Genomic DNA, 17,153 nt, shown 5'->3' with positions numbered 1-17,153 from the left:
AAAAACAGCTCTCAGCTTTTTTTGATACCAGCGTTTTTCAGAATCACCTCAGTACCAAACCAGGCCTTAGTCTCGCACTAGGGTGTTACTTTAACTAGCTTATTTAGTAGTTTGGTTTTTATTTATTCGTACTTTATTATTATCTTTTGCTTCCGCACTGTGCACATGGTTACGTCACCCTTACGTGATGGCCAGCACGCCTTGATTTCAGTCAGGATGTGTCATCTTATGCCTCACTATTTTAAATATATTAAAAAGGTTGAAAATATAAATGTAGATCAACTTGGAATTAATTTAAGGAATAGAAACATATATTATGAAGTAGAAGATAACCTTTTTTCACTACCAATAAAAAGTAGCCTTCTGATTGATTCCCTTTTTCTTTTATGGGATTCTATAGTTGTTTCAGGTGGAGTAGTTAAAGATGACATTGTTGTTGAAGACATGCTAATTTCTAAGACAAAAGGACTGTGAAGTTGCTGGTTGCATCATTAAATTTTCAGAAAGATTGTAGATCAAGACACCATTTGAATTGACAAAAAATTTTCTAGCTCTAAATTTAGGTGGAAAACTTTCTTCTGTCCTGTAAGTCTAAGAAACTCATCTGGTAACGGTTGTTAATCTCCTAATCTTTGATTGAACACTAAGTCTTTACATGCTGCACCAAACACTTTTTCACCTGATTTCTCAATTATAAGGGTATTGGTTTCATTGGTTTCATGTTCAAGAATTAAGAATACTTTGTTAAAATTAGTTGTAAAATTAGTTGTTGGAATTAAGTTTGTAGTATAAAAAAAATTAATACAGATTGATCATCACTTTACAATGCCTATTAATATTTTTTTCATAGCAATAGAAATTTTAATTATTAAATTATTGAAATTGCTGAGCACAAAATCTAAGTACTATGATCAATTTCAACCATCATTTATAGGGATATTCTTGGTACATACTTAAACATTAGTGTTAAGTAAATAAGAAATAAAAGCACAATTATACACAATTGTGAGACAACAACAACACAACAAGTTCATTTATATAATATAACATTTCAAATAATTGGTAGCAAAAGAAAAAATTTGAAAAAACAAACAGAACATTCAAGAACTTTTGTTATTATAATGTTTGCTGTAATTAGAAAACTTAAATATAAACTTATTAATAACGAATGCAGAATTTTTAGGCTGGTTTTCACTTGTATGATTAAAACTAAGAACTTAATTGTATGATATAGAATTATAACTATCTACACTTACAGACGATATTATTATTATTATTTTTCATTTTTAAAACTAATAGATAGATGTTCTCTCTTTATTTATTTATTTATTTTTTCATTTTTAACAAACGATATTATCTACACTTACAGAGTTACCTATCTTACCATTTTAGATATCGGATTTGTAAATAACAACAAAACAGATTAATTTTGTATTGAACTAAATACCCAGATACACCCTGACTTTCAAGCTTGTAAAAACTGCAATGATTGGTCGTGCTAACGTTTGAAACGAGGGAGAAGAAAAACTTTGTGCAATGTCTGCCCATAAAGTGATTGTGACTTCTTCTTTTCTGCAAGATAAAAAAAAATTATTAACCAACTTTTAAAAGTCAATTAAAATCAAATTTAATTTCTTATCAAAGAGGCATTAAATTATTGGGTAAATTACATTTTACCCTCTCAGGTTTATGGTCAATTTCAATTCCTTACATCTTTAAAACATTTCAATTTCATACATTTACTTATCATTTTATTTCAATTTCATACATCCGTTAGAAAATCTGTTAAGTAAACCATTAAGTGATGACATGGCAAATAAAGGGTCCCCATTTGTGCTGACGTGTCTAAACTGTGACATCCCACATCGCCTAGGGAAGTGATCCTTATATGTATATTCACATCCCTACCTAGCACGAGACCTTTTGGGAGCTCACTGGCTTCGGGTTTCGTAGGAACTCCGAAGTTAAGCGATAAGAGGGCTAAAGCAATCTCATGATGGGTGACCTACTGGGAAGTTGCTCGTGAGTTCCCAAAAACAAAACCGTGAGGGAATGGTAAGCCCAAAGCGGACAATATCGTGCTACGGTGGTGGAGCGGGCCCGGGAAGTTATCCGCCCCCGGCCAGGATGTGATATAAACACTGAATAAAAAAATTAATTAAAGTTAAGCAAAAAAAAAAAAAAAAAAAAACCAAAACCCAGTTCGTCTTCCCCACCCGAGCACACCCCTAACCAAAATCAGACACACCTCTTCTCCCCACCCGAGCCCACCCCCAAATCAGACACACTCCTTCTCTCTCTCTCTCTCTCTCTCTCTCTCTAATCCCTAGCTCCAAATCGAAGTAATCAAATCGAATCGAACAACCTTGGGGAAGGTGGAGAGCGGAGGGAGGTGGCACTTGGTGCGCGTGAGGGGGTTAACGAGGAGGATGGAAGGTGTTTCGGCGAGGATGACGAGCCATTCATGGGAAGAGCCGCAACGGCGCTTGTGATGAGAAAAGCTTCTGGAAGGTGGAGGAAGTGGACTCTACTATTGGAGAGGTTGAAAAAAGCACGGTGGGATTGGTTGGGCTTAGATTGGGGGAGTATCAGCTAGGGGAGCTGGGGAGGCAGGTGGTGCGGGGTTTTGGGGACGGAGGCTTACTAGCTGTGACACATAACTCGGAATCGAAGGTAGTCAACGTAGATTGTGAGCCTTTTGGAGATTGATTCGACGAGTTCTGGTGGTGTGAGGCTTCTGGGTTTCAAGTTTTTTTTTAATTTTTTTTAATTTTTATAATTGGGTAAATTATTATAATATTTTAAATGAATAAAAATTATTTTTTTTGCCACGTGGCACAAATTTGGCAGCCACGTCAGCTCTTAACAGATAAATGGATGAAAAATGTAACGTATGTATTATATTGAAATAAAATAGTACTTGAGGTATAAAAGTGAAATGTTTTAAAGATGTTGTGTGAGGTTGTAATAAACCCCAAACCTGAGGTAGTAAAATGTAATTTACTCTAAATTATTTAACATGATTATATAATTGTTTAATGGTATATAATGACTAAACAATGGTTGACATATTTGTAGTACAGATATAATGAAGAGTGAAAAGAATCTAAAACTCAATTAATTATGCAAAAGAAACAACCTGATATTTTGCACAACTATGTCACACTTGTGCTATTCTTTGGTTTATCTGGTTAGGCTCTATGTCTTGCACTGCAACTACATGACCATGATGTCTTGCAATTTGACAAATAAATCCAGTTAAACTGTGATAAAGTGTTTTGCAAGATATATACATAATACATATAAAAATATAAAAAAATTACCTATAAGGATATCAACCTTGTTCAAGCGAGGATGCAAGCGATTTTAGTTTTGCAAGAAAAAACGGTGGCGAGGAATAGGTGGAAATACACATGTCAGTTTGTGAAAAGTAGTCTTAGTAGTAAAAATAATCTGAGTGTCATGTGGAACCACCATATATTGGTTTCTTATCCAATTGGTTCGAAAGTTCATAATCTGATAACAACTACCATCTTCAATTTTTGGAGCTACTACTTATCATATTCTATTTGACAACACCAAACTAAGCAATGTGTAAAGTTTAGAAACAAATTATAGATACTACTTATCATAGAAAGTAAAAATGTTATATCATACACATTAAAACAATTAACAAATTTTCAACACACAATATGAAATCTTTATTAATTAGAATTATTATAAAAAAAATGATTGTTCACCTTTTCATAAACCAATATGCAGTGGAGACCAATATATTTGTCAGTTGTTCCCGTAATTCTTGGCCTCCATATCCTACATATGCGGGCTCTAATTTTTTCCACTTTTTGGTAGGCCATAACCGATCAAGAGGAGTTGGGATTACAACTTCCATTTCAACCTATTCAAAATGGTACAATTTTGGGGTTTTTGAACATTAGTCCTTGCAAAAAATGAAAATTAAAAATAAAAAAATAAAAAATAAAAAATAAAAAACCTGGTATTGGATTACATATTTAATTTAGTCCCTTGAAGCGTACTTTTATTAAAATTTATATTCAATTTTTGTTATTTAATGTGTATTTTTATTTAATCTCTCCGGATTACATTTTAATTTTATTAATATGCACATATTTTGTGATGACCCGTACCGAATTAATATACATTTTATCCTCGAATGAGTGAAGATGACGATTATACCCTCGAGGCTTAGTGACGTGAATGTATATATATAGTTTTCAATTATTTTTCCTGCTAATGTGATTAAATTGTACTTGACATCACAAGAGCGTTGACGCGAGCTAGAGCTGAGTTTGGTCCATAATGAAAATGTTACGAATAAATGAATGTGTAATTGGGCTAAGGAAATGGACCAATCACCACACCTCCTACTTTCTTGGGTCCAATTAGAGTTTAAAATTTGTTTTGGGGTCAATTGTTAGCCCTAAACATGCAGCCCAATTAGGGCTTGAGGCAATTTACAATTGCCTAATCCGGACACACACACACATACACATGCCAACCTCCCTCATCCTCATCCTTTTTCTCGAACACTCTCTCTCGTCCGTACAATCAAACCCCCTAACCTTCAAACACCATCACACACACACACACACACAAATCGAGCTTAAGGACGACACCATCATACTCCCCTCGACTTCACAAGTCTAGCCGTACCATTTGTTTGAGGGGAAGGCGTGTAGAACTCGAGATACCCGAGCTTCGGCAAGGGGTTTAATTTTCTCCGACGTGATCGCGAAGGATTTACCTAGTTTTGAGACTTAAGAAGTTACTTTTCTAGCTTCCCTAGCACCTTGGAACAATTTTGGAGTATTGTGGACATCGGAGTAAGCTCGACCATCGGTTTACAAGTTTAGCTGGAATTTCGAGGAATCTTCCAACAACTTATTGTCGATTTTAAGACCCCAAATAGGTATGGTTGCATTTTACTCTTCGAGAGCTTTAAATCCATATAAAATTCGTGGAATTTAGTTGAGTTTTGAAGAAGATATTGAAGTTTGAAGTTTTTCTAAAAACCGGCAACACAGACGGCGGCTCCAACGAGGACCACCGGAGAAGACAAGGAATATTCCGTCAACTTTGACGGAATATACTAACGGCATCAGGTATCACCGTTAGTTTTTAGACGGAATATGATGTTCATTAACGAAATATTCCCTGACGCCGTGCCTTGGTCGACGCGTGTGGCCGTGCCTTGGCCAGCACGTGAGGGCGCGTGGAACATCGAAAAATTATTCTAAAAATCTGAGGATGCTTATGGTGTTGAGTAGGCCATGATGGTATATTCAAACATCCCAATTGAGCAACGTATGAGAAGTTATTACATGATTTTGGTTATGTGCTTAAAATTAACGTTAAAATAGCTGTTTAACATACAAGTGAGACGTTTCCGGAGGACGAGCACAGCCAGGCAAGACTCGGGGGTTACGACCCTACTACATTTCAGTGAGTGGCCTTTTGGTTTTTTATACACACACACACACACATATGCGTTTCCCAGAATCTGTTTTAAATGGAATTTCGTTTAAAATGTCATGTCATGTTTGCTTTACATTTTAGCATATGCATTAGTATAGTTTTGCATAATATTGCATGATCCTGCGAAGGCCCAGGTAAGTTTAGGTGAGTATATATTGATGGTATGGTTGCATGGTAGTTAATTATGAGTTTATGCACGTAGAGCTCATTGTCTTGCACCCTGGTGTTAGTGCTCCGCCTGTGGCCAGGGCCTAACCTTCACGTGATTGTTCACCTCTCGCACCACACGCTCAGCTTAGATCCAAGTTAGGTGCCAGCCTGTCGTACAGACCATATTAGGTGGTTCCGACTCGTAGGTGACTTGTGATTTGCCGCACAGCCTTCACGTGATTGTAGCACTTAAGTGTATTTATTTACACCCAACCTGTCGTATATACCACATTAGGTGGTTCCTACTCGTGTGCAGGTTTAGTGTTGTACAAGTCATATTAGGTGACTCCGGCTGGATTGATGAGCAATAGGTTCAGCCGTACAGGTCACATTAGGTGACTTTGGCTGGCATATCACTTTTACATTGATTTATATCACTTGGCTTACATATTTACTGCTGAGATAGTGACATGGCATATACCTGGTTTTCGTTACTCTCGAGCTTGATTTCTATAAATACATTTGTATTACTATTTTCTGGGAAATTATACGAGTTTTACGGTGAGGAGTTATTACTTTTGGAAAGAGAAATGGTTTTTAAAAGCTTTGTTTTTGCCCACTCACATTTTCTATTTTGCGCCCCTCTAGGTTATAGTTAGATGTTCGTGTTGGTGGCTCACGAGGACTCTACAACGGTTCTGACAGACTCCAAACAATGTAGGGTTTCCTTCACAAATTGTATAATTAACACTTAGCTTGCTGGACTACACTTAGGTTATCTATGCTCTGATGATGTGTATCCATGCTTTAAACATCTTCGCTCGCAGTTATATACTTACCTAGTGTAAATTAACTAGTTTGGTTTTTATTTAGCCACATATTCGTATCACTATCACTTCTGCACTACGCACATAGCTACGTCACCCTTACGTGACGGCCAGCATGCATTGATTTAGGTCGGGGTGTGTCAGTTTGGTATCAGAGCATAGATTTAGCAGTCCTGCATATCTTCTAAGCTTAATTTTCCGAATATTACCCAACTTGGGGAGGCTATTGCTAATGCCATTATGTCCTCACTTCGTCCTCCATAGAGAACTTCCTTGGAGACTGTATATAACTTAAAGTTGAATAATTCTATGGGTCATGAGGGACCCGAGGGACCCGAGGGAACCGAGCAATGGCTTAATCATGTCAAGAAAACCTATCGAGTGATGCAGCGACAGGGGAATTTCCCAGAAGATAAATGGGTCAAGACGACTACTTGGTTTTTGGGTAAGGATGCTGCATCCTGGTGGAGGCAAGAATCTTTTCAGTTATCACCAGAAGAAGTTGCAGATTGGGAGGTTTTTAAGCAATTATTCCAGAAAAGATTTGTACCCCTAAAGTATTTGGATCATAGGAGGCAAGAATTCTCGCAATTAAAGTAAGGGAAAATGTTAGCTAATGAGTATTATAGAAAGTTTATTGATTTGTCCAGGTATTGTCTGAAGATTGCTTAAAATTCTGCTGAAATGCTTCGACGATTTAAATGGGGTACTAGAAAGAAGTGGCGTTCCATGGCGACTACTACTCCCTGTTCGACATATCAAGGGTTTTATGAAGTTCTACTTCGAGTTGGGGATTCTGAAAATGCTCCAGATGATAGTGAAGAGGAAGAAGAAAAAGATAATAATCAGAAGAAAAATAGTAATAAAGATAAAGGTCAGTCATCGCAAGGTCCTCACAAGACACAGAGTTTTAAGAAAAGTGGTACCAGTTCTAGTTCTTCTAATGGGGGCTTGAGTTCCATTGCGCCGCGGAGTGGCGGACGTTCAGGCGGTTCCCGCTTTCAAAGACAGAGATTTTGGTGGTTCGTTTTCCCGTAGATGTAATAGTCGACATTTTGGGGATTATAGACAAGGCAACATAGGTGGATGTTTTGTTTGTGGTCAGATGGGACATTGGGCTATCCAGTGCCCACAGAGCCAGCATAAACCCCAGCCATTTGCCTTGCCACCACCAGTTCCTATAGGTACCGTCTGGTACGCAAACGGAACGGGACGAGACAGGACGGAAGTTCCGTGCATGTTTGGTACGTGTAGGGATGGAACAGAACGGTTGTTCCACGCTTGCAAAAAACAGAAAACCCCAACCCAAATCAAACAAATAAGAAATCTTTCAGACCGATTTTGAACAAATCATCGGGAAAAACCAAGTGGGTACCTCTCGATTTCAAAACTTTTTCAGTAAATTTTTGTTCTTTCTAGCCTTAAAACCAAATTTATCCCAAATATTTTATAGCATAACAACAAATGGTAAAGGATGAGTAATTAAGTAGTGAGTTCATGAGATGTTATACCTTGCCATGGAAGTGGTGCTTGTTCTTGAAAATGGCGTTGTAGTAAGCGTCCATGCGGACTCGATCGGAGAGCTTCTCCATCTGGTGGTAGCGGAAGGCATAGGTGCAGAAGTAGTTGGCGAAGTCAACGCCTTTCTCTACCATTGCGCCGCCAGTGTCGCCATTGCTGGTGCGGCTATGGTCCCTGCCACGACCGCCGTTTCTGATAGCTCCTCATGCCTTCAAATGGAAGCGAGGAGGAAGAAGAAGGAGATGGAGAGGTTATAAATTTGTGTTCCACGGATGTGGAACGAGTCGTTCTAGGGGGTGGAGGCGGAACGAAAATTCACTCAAAACTCGTCCCATGGAACAACGCGTTCCACCCATTTTAGGCGTACCAAACGTGGGACGGAACATCTTGTCCCACTCTGTTCCGTTCCGTCCTATGTACCAAACGGTACCATATAGCAGATTCCCGGGCCTCGTAGTTATACCCAAACGGGTTATGGTGGAGCATATCATTATCAGGGTGATATAGCTCCATATTCTGGATGACATTATCAGTACCCACATGATCCATATCAGTAGAGTGGTTACGCTCAGTATCCAGGAGGTTATGCGACATATCCAACATATTCAGCTGATGAATCACAGTGGTATCCCGAAGGGCAATCCCAGAACGTTGAGGTTGCTTCTAGCAGTGCAAGATCATCGAGGCAGCCTAATCAGCCTGGTCAGGGACGCGGTACACAAAGACGTGGGAATCAAGGTAACAGGGGTCGTGGAGGACGGCAACAGCCACAGGGCTATGTTCACCATATCACCTTGCAAGAGGCTCAGAACAATCCTGATCTGATTATGGGTACGTTAAATATTCTTGGCCATTTTGCTAGAGTATTAATTAACTCTGGTGCCACACACTCTGTTATTTCTCATACTTTTGTTCAGACGATGCAACCCTACCCCATACCTCTCGGTTATGAGTTAGAGTTTTCGATGCCTAAAGGTGAGACATGTTATGTTAGCTGGGTATATGAAAGATGTCCTGTTCTGGTGGAAAACATCGTTATGCCAGGTAATCTGGTTCCATTAAATATTGTTGACTTCGATGTTATTCTAGGCATGTATTGGTTACACTACAATCATGCTAAGATGGATTGTTATGAGAAAATAGTTACTTTTCATTGGCCGGACCTGCCTATGGTTACATTTGTGAGTGTACGTAGTAGATTGAAACACGGCATCATTTATGCCATAAAGGCCAATCGACTATTGAGGAAAGGTTGCCAAGGTTATTTGGCTCATGTGGTATTGAATGAGGATAATTATATCCATGTGGAGGATGTTCGAGTAGTTAGGCATTTCCCTGATGTTTTCCCAGACGATTTACCTGGATTACCACCAAATAGAGAAGAAAAGTTTACTATTGATTTACTTCCAGGTACAGATCATATCTCCTTAACTTCTTATCGAATAACTTCTACTGAGTTAAGGGAATTGAAAACTCAGTTGCAGGAATTGATTAATAAGGGTTTCATTCAGCCTAGTACTTCACCTTGGGGAGCCCCAATTTTGTTTGTACGGAAGAAAGACGGGACTTTGAGGCTATGCATCGACTATCGACAGCTGAATTGGGTAACGATTAAAAACCATTATCCGTTGACGCGAATAGATGATTTATTTGACTAGCTTCGAGGTGCTTGCGTGTTCTCCAAGATTGATTTGAGATCTGGGTATTATCAATTAAAGATCAGAAGTGAAGATGTACCTAAGACGGTTGTTAGGACTCGATATGGTCATTACGAATTCCTCGTGATGCCATTCGGGTTCACGAATACACCCACAACTTTTATGGACTTGATGAATCGGGTATTCAAGCCATACCTCGACAGGTTCGTTATTATCTTTATTGACAATATTTTGGTGTATTCTAAGTCTAAGGCAGAGCCAACTCAACATCTCACTTTGGTTTTGAAGAAATTGAGGGGAGCACCAATTATGTGCTAAGTTTAGCAAATGCTAGTTTTGGCTAGATTAAGTGGCATTTTTGGGGCATGTTATATCAGCTCAGGGTACTCAGGTGGACCCACATAAAGTAGCTACGATCGAAAATTGGGAGCAGCCACAAACCGTCACCGAGGTACGGAGTTTTCTTGGTTTAGCAGGTTATTACCAAATGTTTGTTAAAGATTTTTCTACTATAGCTTTACCATTGACGAGGTTGAATAGAAAGGATGTTAGGTTTGAGTGGGACGATGATTGTGAGCGAAGTTTCCAGCAGCTAAAGTATTGTCTCACTCACTCACCTGTTTTGGCGTTTCCAGACGACAATGGTAATTTTGAGATTTACAGTGATGCTTCCTTAAATGACTTAGGTTGTGTATTAATGCAACATGGCAGGGCAATTGCATATGCTTCATAACAATTGAAACCACATGAGATAAATTACCCTACCCATGATCTCGAGCTAACAGCCATTATTTTTTCTTTGAAGATTTGGAGGCATTATTTGTATGGGGAAAAGTACTGAATTTTCACAGATCATAAAAGCCTCAAGTACCTTTTCACCCTTAAAGATCTTAACCTTCGACAGCAGAGGTGGATAGAACTGCTCAGTGATTATGATTGCACGATTAAGTACCACCCTAGTCGTGCAAACTTGGTGGCTGACACGCTTAGCAGGAAATCACATGGCTGACTTAATGCTTTATATGCTTGCCATATCCCTCTCTTCACGGAATTAAGATTTATTGGAGTTGATTTGGGAGTGATAGATTGGGAAAAAGCTTCACTTGCCAGTTTCCAGGTCAGACCAATTTTAATTGATCGTGTGCTAAAGGCTAAAATGAATGATAAGGAATCTCAGGAATTATCAGAGGCAGTATCAAGAGGGAAAAAGAAGGATCTTAGGATTCGAGAATCTGATGGCATGCTTATGCAGGGAAGTCGGATGTATGTGCCGAATATTGCATAACTAAAGAAAGATATTCTCGATGAAGCACACATATCAACATATGCGATGCATCCTGAAAGTACCAAGATGTATCACACTATTCGACCTTTCTATTACTAGCTTGGCATGAAAATAGAGATTGCTGAATACGTGAGTCGATGTGCAATTTGTCAACAAGTCAAAGTTAAGAGGAAGAAGCCTTTTGGATTAATGCAGCCACTTCCCGTTCCCCAGTGGAAATGAAAAAATATTACCATGGATTTCGTGTATAAGCTTCCTCGTACACGAAATGGTTATGATGGCATCTAGGTAATAGTGGATCGGCTTACTAAATTAGCACACTTTATACCAGTTCAAGAGAACTATTCTTTAAGCCGATTAACTGAGTTATTTATATAAGGGATTGTTAAATACCATGGGGTTCCAGTTAGTATTATTTCTGATCGGGATTCTAGGTTCACTTCTAAGTTTTGGGTGGTTTTCCAGGAAGCTCTTAGTACAAGATTGCTTTACAGTGCGGCGTATCATTCACAGACAGACAGGCAATCTGAGAGAACTATCCAAACACTAGAAGATATGTTGAGATCTTCAGTACTGCATTTTGGCGACACTTGACATAAGCGTTTGGATTTGATTGAGTTTGCCTACAATAATAGCTACCATTCTAGTATCGGTATGTCGCATTTCGAGACACTCTATGGTGGATCATGTCGTACTCCTCTTTGTTGGTCAGAAGTTGGTGAAAAGGTGTTAATGGGCCCAAAGATTGTTGATGAGACTACCCATAATATTCAGGTAATTACAGCTAACCTGAAAGCAGCCCAGAATCCATAGAAAAGCCTTGATAAACACGTCACTGATGGGGTGTATAAAGTTGGAGATTGGGTATTTCTAAAGCTATCTTCGTGGAAAGGTGTTGTACGGTTCAGTAAGAAAGGTAAGTTACGTCCTCGCTACATTGGACCGTACCAGATCACCGAGCGAGTCGGTGAAGTTGCCTATAAACTTGAGTTACCCCCAGAGTTATCAAAGGTGCACGATGTTTTTCACGTCTCTAAGCTTCGTCATTATGTCTCTGATCCATCACACGTGATACGTCCTCAGCCACTAGAAATTAATCTAGACTTAACATACGACGAAGAGCCAGTGACGATTTTAAATTGGAAGGATAAGGTTCTGAGGAACAAACCAGTGTGCATGGTGAAAGTTTTGTGGAGGAAGCCACTTGGGAGACGGAGGATCATATGCGAGATATGTATCCACGCTTATTTTATGGATATTAGTGGTTTGTTATGTTAGTGTATAGAAATTTCAGCGATGAAATTTTATTAAGGGGGTAGGTTGTGACCACCTGTCCCGAATTAATATACATTTTATCCTCGAATAAGTGAAGATGACGAATTAATATACCCTTGATGCTTAGTGACGTGGATGTATGTATATCGTTTTAAATTATTTTTCCTGCTAATGTGATTAAATTGTACTTGACGTCACGAGAGCATTAAAGCGAGTTAGAGCCGAGTTGGGTCCGTAATGAAAATGTTACGAATAAATGAATGCGTAATTGGGCTAAGGAAATGGACCAATCACCACACCTCCTATTTTCTTGGGTCTAATTAGAATTTAAGGTTTGTTTTGGGGTCAGTTGTTAGCCCTAGCACTTTGGAATAATTTTGGAGTATTGTGGACATCGGAATAAGCTCGATTGTGGGTTTACAGGTTTAGTTGGAATTTCGAGGAATCTTCCGACAACTTCTCATCGATTTTAGGACCCCAAATAGGTATGGTTGCATTCTTCGAGAGCTTTAAATCCATATAAAATTCGTGGACTTTGGTTGAGTTTTGAAGAAGATATTGAAGTTTGAAGTTTTTCCAGAAACCGGCGACATAGACGGCGGCTCCGGCAAGGACCACCAGAGAAGACAAGGAATATTCTGTCAACTTTGACAGAATATACTAACCGTGTCAGGTATCATAGTTAGTTTTTAGACGGAATATGCTGTTATTTAACGAAATATTCCCTAATGCCGTTAGGGATTCCGTCCGTGTGCCAGGCACGTGCCTGCACGTGGCCGGCACGTGTGGCTTTGCCTTGGTTGGTGCGTGAGGGCGCGTGGAACATCGGAAAATTATTCTAAAAATATGGGGATGCTCGTGGTGTTGAGTAGGCCACGATGGTATATTCAAACATTCCAATTGAGCAACGAATGAGAAGTTATTACACGTTTTTGGTTATGTGCTTAAAATTAACGTTAAAATAGTTGTTTCACATATAGGTGAGACGTTTCCGGAGGTCGAGCGCAGCCAGGCAATACTCGAGGGTTACGACCCTGCTACATACCAGTGAGAAGATTTTGGTTTTCTACATATATACATACGCACACACACACACATATACGTTTCCCACAAACTATTTTAAATGGAATTTCGTTTAAAATCCCATGTTATGTTTGCTTTACATTTTAGCATATGCATTAGTATAACTTTGCATAATATTGCATGATGCTGCAGAGGCCCAGGTAAGTTCAGGTGAGTATATATTGACGGTATGGTTGCATGGTAATTGATTATGAATTGATACACGTAGAGCTCATTGTCCTGCACCCCGGTGTTAGTGCTCCACCCGTGGCCAGGGCCTAGCCTTCACGTGATCGTTCACCTCCAGCACCACACGCTCAACTTGGATCCAAATCAGGTGCCAGCCTGTTGTACAGACCACATTAGGTGGTTCCAACTCGTAGGTGACTTATGATTCGTCGCACAACCTTCACGTGATCGTAGCACTTGAGCGTATTTATTTACACCCAGCCTGTCGTATAGACCACATTAGGTGGTTCCGACTCGTGTGCAGGTTTAGTGCCATACAAGTCACATTAGGTAACTCTGGCTGGATTGATGAGCAATAGGTTCAGCTGTACATATCACATTAGGTGACTCCGGCTGGCATATCACTTTTACATTGATTTATATCACCTGGCTTACATATTTACTGCTGAGATAGTGACATGGCATATATCTGGTTTTCGTTACTCTCAAGCTTGATTTCTATAAATACATATATATTACTATTTTCTGGGGAATTATACAGGTTTTACGGTAGGGGTTATTACTTTTGGAAAGAGAAATGGTTTTAAAAGCTTTGTTTTTGCCCACTCACATTTTCTGTTTTGCGCCCCTCCAGGTTTTAGTTAGAATTGGTGGCTCACGAGGACTCTACGGCAATTATGACAAACTCCAAACAATCTAAGGTTTCCTTCACATCCTGTATAATTAACACTTAGCTTGTTGGACTGCACGTTGTCTATGCTCTGATGATGTGTATCATTGCTTTAAACATCTTCACTCACACTTATATACTTACCTAATGTAAATTAGCTAGTTTGGTTTTTATTTACCCACATATTCGTATCACTATCACTTCCGCACTGTGCACATGGCTACATCACCCTCACGTAACGGCCAGCATGCCTTGATTTAGGTTGGGATGTGTCATATTTAGTTCTTTAATTATAAATGAACATAAATGAGAAAATATTAAAAGAAATTTGTGATATAAAAATATGTAAATACGCAAGGGTATAGAAATGATTATACTGAATATATAAAATTGACTTCTTTGTATCGAAATATTTGTACCTAAATGTTTATACCGAAATATATTATAATGAACCTGAATATATGTACTGAAATGTATTATATTGAATTAATGTACCTATATGTATATACCGAAATACACATACCAAAATATAGTATATTGAATTAATGTACCCAAATATGTGTACCAAAATGTATGTACCAATATGCATTATATTGAATTAATATACCTATATGTTTGTATCGATGGATATACCAAAATATTCAAATGTATTAATATACCTAAATGAAGAACATACAAAATTGTTATCGGAATATATTATAAAAAATTAGTTTGCCTAAATTTAGACATTAAAATATATTATAATAGATGAAATGAAAATTAAATTTAAATGTAATTAATACATTAAAAAAGAAAGAAAAAGATAAATAAAACATCAAAATATAAATAATAAATGAGATGTATCAGGGACTACAATTGAATTTTAATCTTATACAAGGTTATAGTCTAAAACTCATCTTTTTTTAAGAATTAAAATGAAGTTTTCCATACAATTTTTTGTGAGCGGTTAAAAAAGAAAGCTTAAATGAAATATTGTAATAACGAAAAATTTATTAAACATGAATTGTCATTAGATACAATAAATAAAAAACACAAAAAGTAGACTCTTAAACGTAGGGCTGGAAAAAAATCCCAAAAATCCCAAACCAAACCGAAAAAATCCCGATCCCAAACCAAAAAAATCCCAAACCAAAATTCCCGAAAATTTCGGTATGTCATCCCGAACCAAACCGAAATTTTCGGTATGGGATTCGGGATTACATCTCCATTTTTTCGGTATTCCCATACCGAATAGAAATAAATATTATATATATTATTTTTTAATTATAAGAGAATTATTTTTTAATTAATGGTATTGGTAGCCACTAGTGTGATTAATCTTTGTCTCAACTAAATAACTAATGTTTGTTTGTTCAATTTGTTTGTTTCTATATTCCAGTTGTCTCAACTAATGTGATTAATCTTTGGATATTAGTTTCCTGCATACCTAGCCACTAGTGTGATTAATCTTTGGATATTAGTTTCCTGCATACCTAGCCACTAGTGTGATTAATATGTGGATATTAGTTTCCTGCATACCTAGGCAAATCAAGGAAACAAAGGAGCAAAGACCATTATGCATGCATGAACATATCAGTATACATATATTGTATATATATACACGGACAAGGTGGGTACAGGGCATGCAATTAGTTGAGCTCAAATTTTTTTTTTTGTTTTGTTTTCGAGTACACAATATAGTTGTTCTTTCAGACATGGGCGCCGCCAAAATTTTCATTTAATTACAACTATGTGGAGGAGGAATCAAAGTTGGAATGTGGGGTGAGATGGCATTAGCCCAAAAACTTTGTGCACAAATGGGTAGTGGGTAGATTGAAACTTAATTTTAGCCCAAAAACATAATATGTCAAATTTTAGCCCAAAAACATAATATGTCAAATTTTAGTCCAAAAGCCCAAAAACATTTCGGGATTCCCGATTTGTCCCGAAATCCCGAAATTATTTCGGGATTCCCGAAAATTGGGATTCCCGAAAATTTGGTTTGGGATTGGTATTGAATTTGGGATTCCCAAAAATTTCGGTTTGGGAATCGGGATAAGGGTTTCGGTATGGGATCCCATACCGAACCACCCCTACTTAAACGTCAGCTATGCAACAGAGGTTCAATTTGTAATAAAAAAAAGGTGAAATTCTTATTTCTAAGGAACATAGTTACTGTAATCATAATATCACCTGAGAAATTTATACAATTCATATAACCGGGGGTATAGCTAGAATCATAACAATTGTTAACTAAACAAATTGCCTATCCTTATATTTAGAAGCCAAAATCCAAATATAACAAATGCACTATTTGATATTTGTATTTGTAACAATACAAATGCATAGAAATGGAACATCCATGATCCATTCCTATGAATTGTATATTAAAATAAGGTGATAAAAATAAAAAAAATAAAAAAAACCAAAAACAACAACAGAAATAAAAAAAAAAATTACAAAAACTCTAAAAGAAGTCCTATTAAAAGTTTAATGATTCAACTCAGAGGAAGCTCCGCCAGTGAATTCGTTCGGCAAAAAAATTTGCATTTACAGATTCTCACACAAAAGAACTAGACTAATAGCATCAAAATTAACTAAAAAACAAACATACACACACCCAGCAACCATACCTCCACCAAGAGAAAAAATGGCAAAGCGAAAAACAAGCAGTGCTCAGCTACGACCAATCATTCCTCGCTTTTGCACATACAACACAACTCTTTCAAATGGGCCCGAACACGGGGGTTGGAGACGAAGGCTTTTGTCCCAAAAATAGTCACACAGAGATAAGGACCCTTGAAAGCGAGAGAATAGCAATTGATAAGCAAAGAGAATGATTTGTGAAAACGAACACCAAAAACGAAAGGTAGAGTAAGCGAAATTGACGGAAAGGACAGCGTCAAGGATGACCGACGCGTTGCAAAAATGGGCAAAAACAACATTTGAAACCACAGAGTCCATCGATGACCAACACATGGCCAAACGGCTGGTGAACAGCGGTAACCCACCGGGTTCCAGTCCAAGGGCAATTCGAGAGA

The 17,153-nt window shown here is 37.9% G+C and overlaps 1 long non-coding RNA gene across 1 annotated transcript; it reads right to left on the bottom strand.

Moving 5' to 3' along the window:
* Positions 1-15,422: 15,422 nt before the first annotated feature.
* LOC148692953 (uncharacterized) lies at positions 15,423-15,727 on the bottom strand. The gene is made up of 2 exons (XR_015953653.1): positions 15,606-15,727; positions 15,423-15,559 (listed from the first exon to the last, which is right to left on the bottom strand). It is a non-coding gene; the product is annotated as an uncharacterized LOC148692953 (long non-coding RNA).
* Positions 15,728-17,153: the final 1,426 nt, after the last annotated feature.

Source organism: Pyrus communis, chromosome 11 (genome assembly GCF_041283825.1).
Source record: "Pyrus communis isolate YQ-2024b chromosome 11, ASM4128382v1, whole genome shotgun sequence".
NCBI lineage: Eukaryota > Viridiplantae > Streptophyta > Magnoliopsida > Rosales > Rosaceae > Pyrus > Pyrus communis.
Note: the sequence above shows the minus strand (reverse complement) of the source record. Positions and strands in the feature narration are given on the sequence as shown.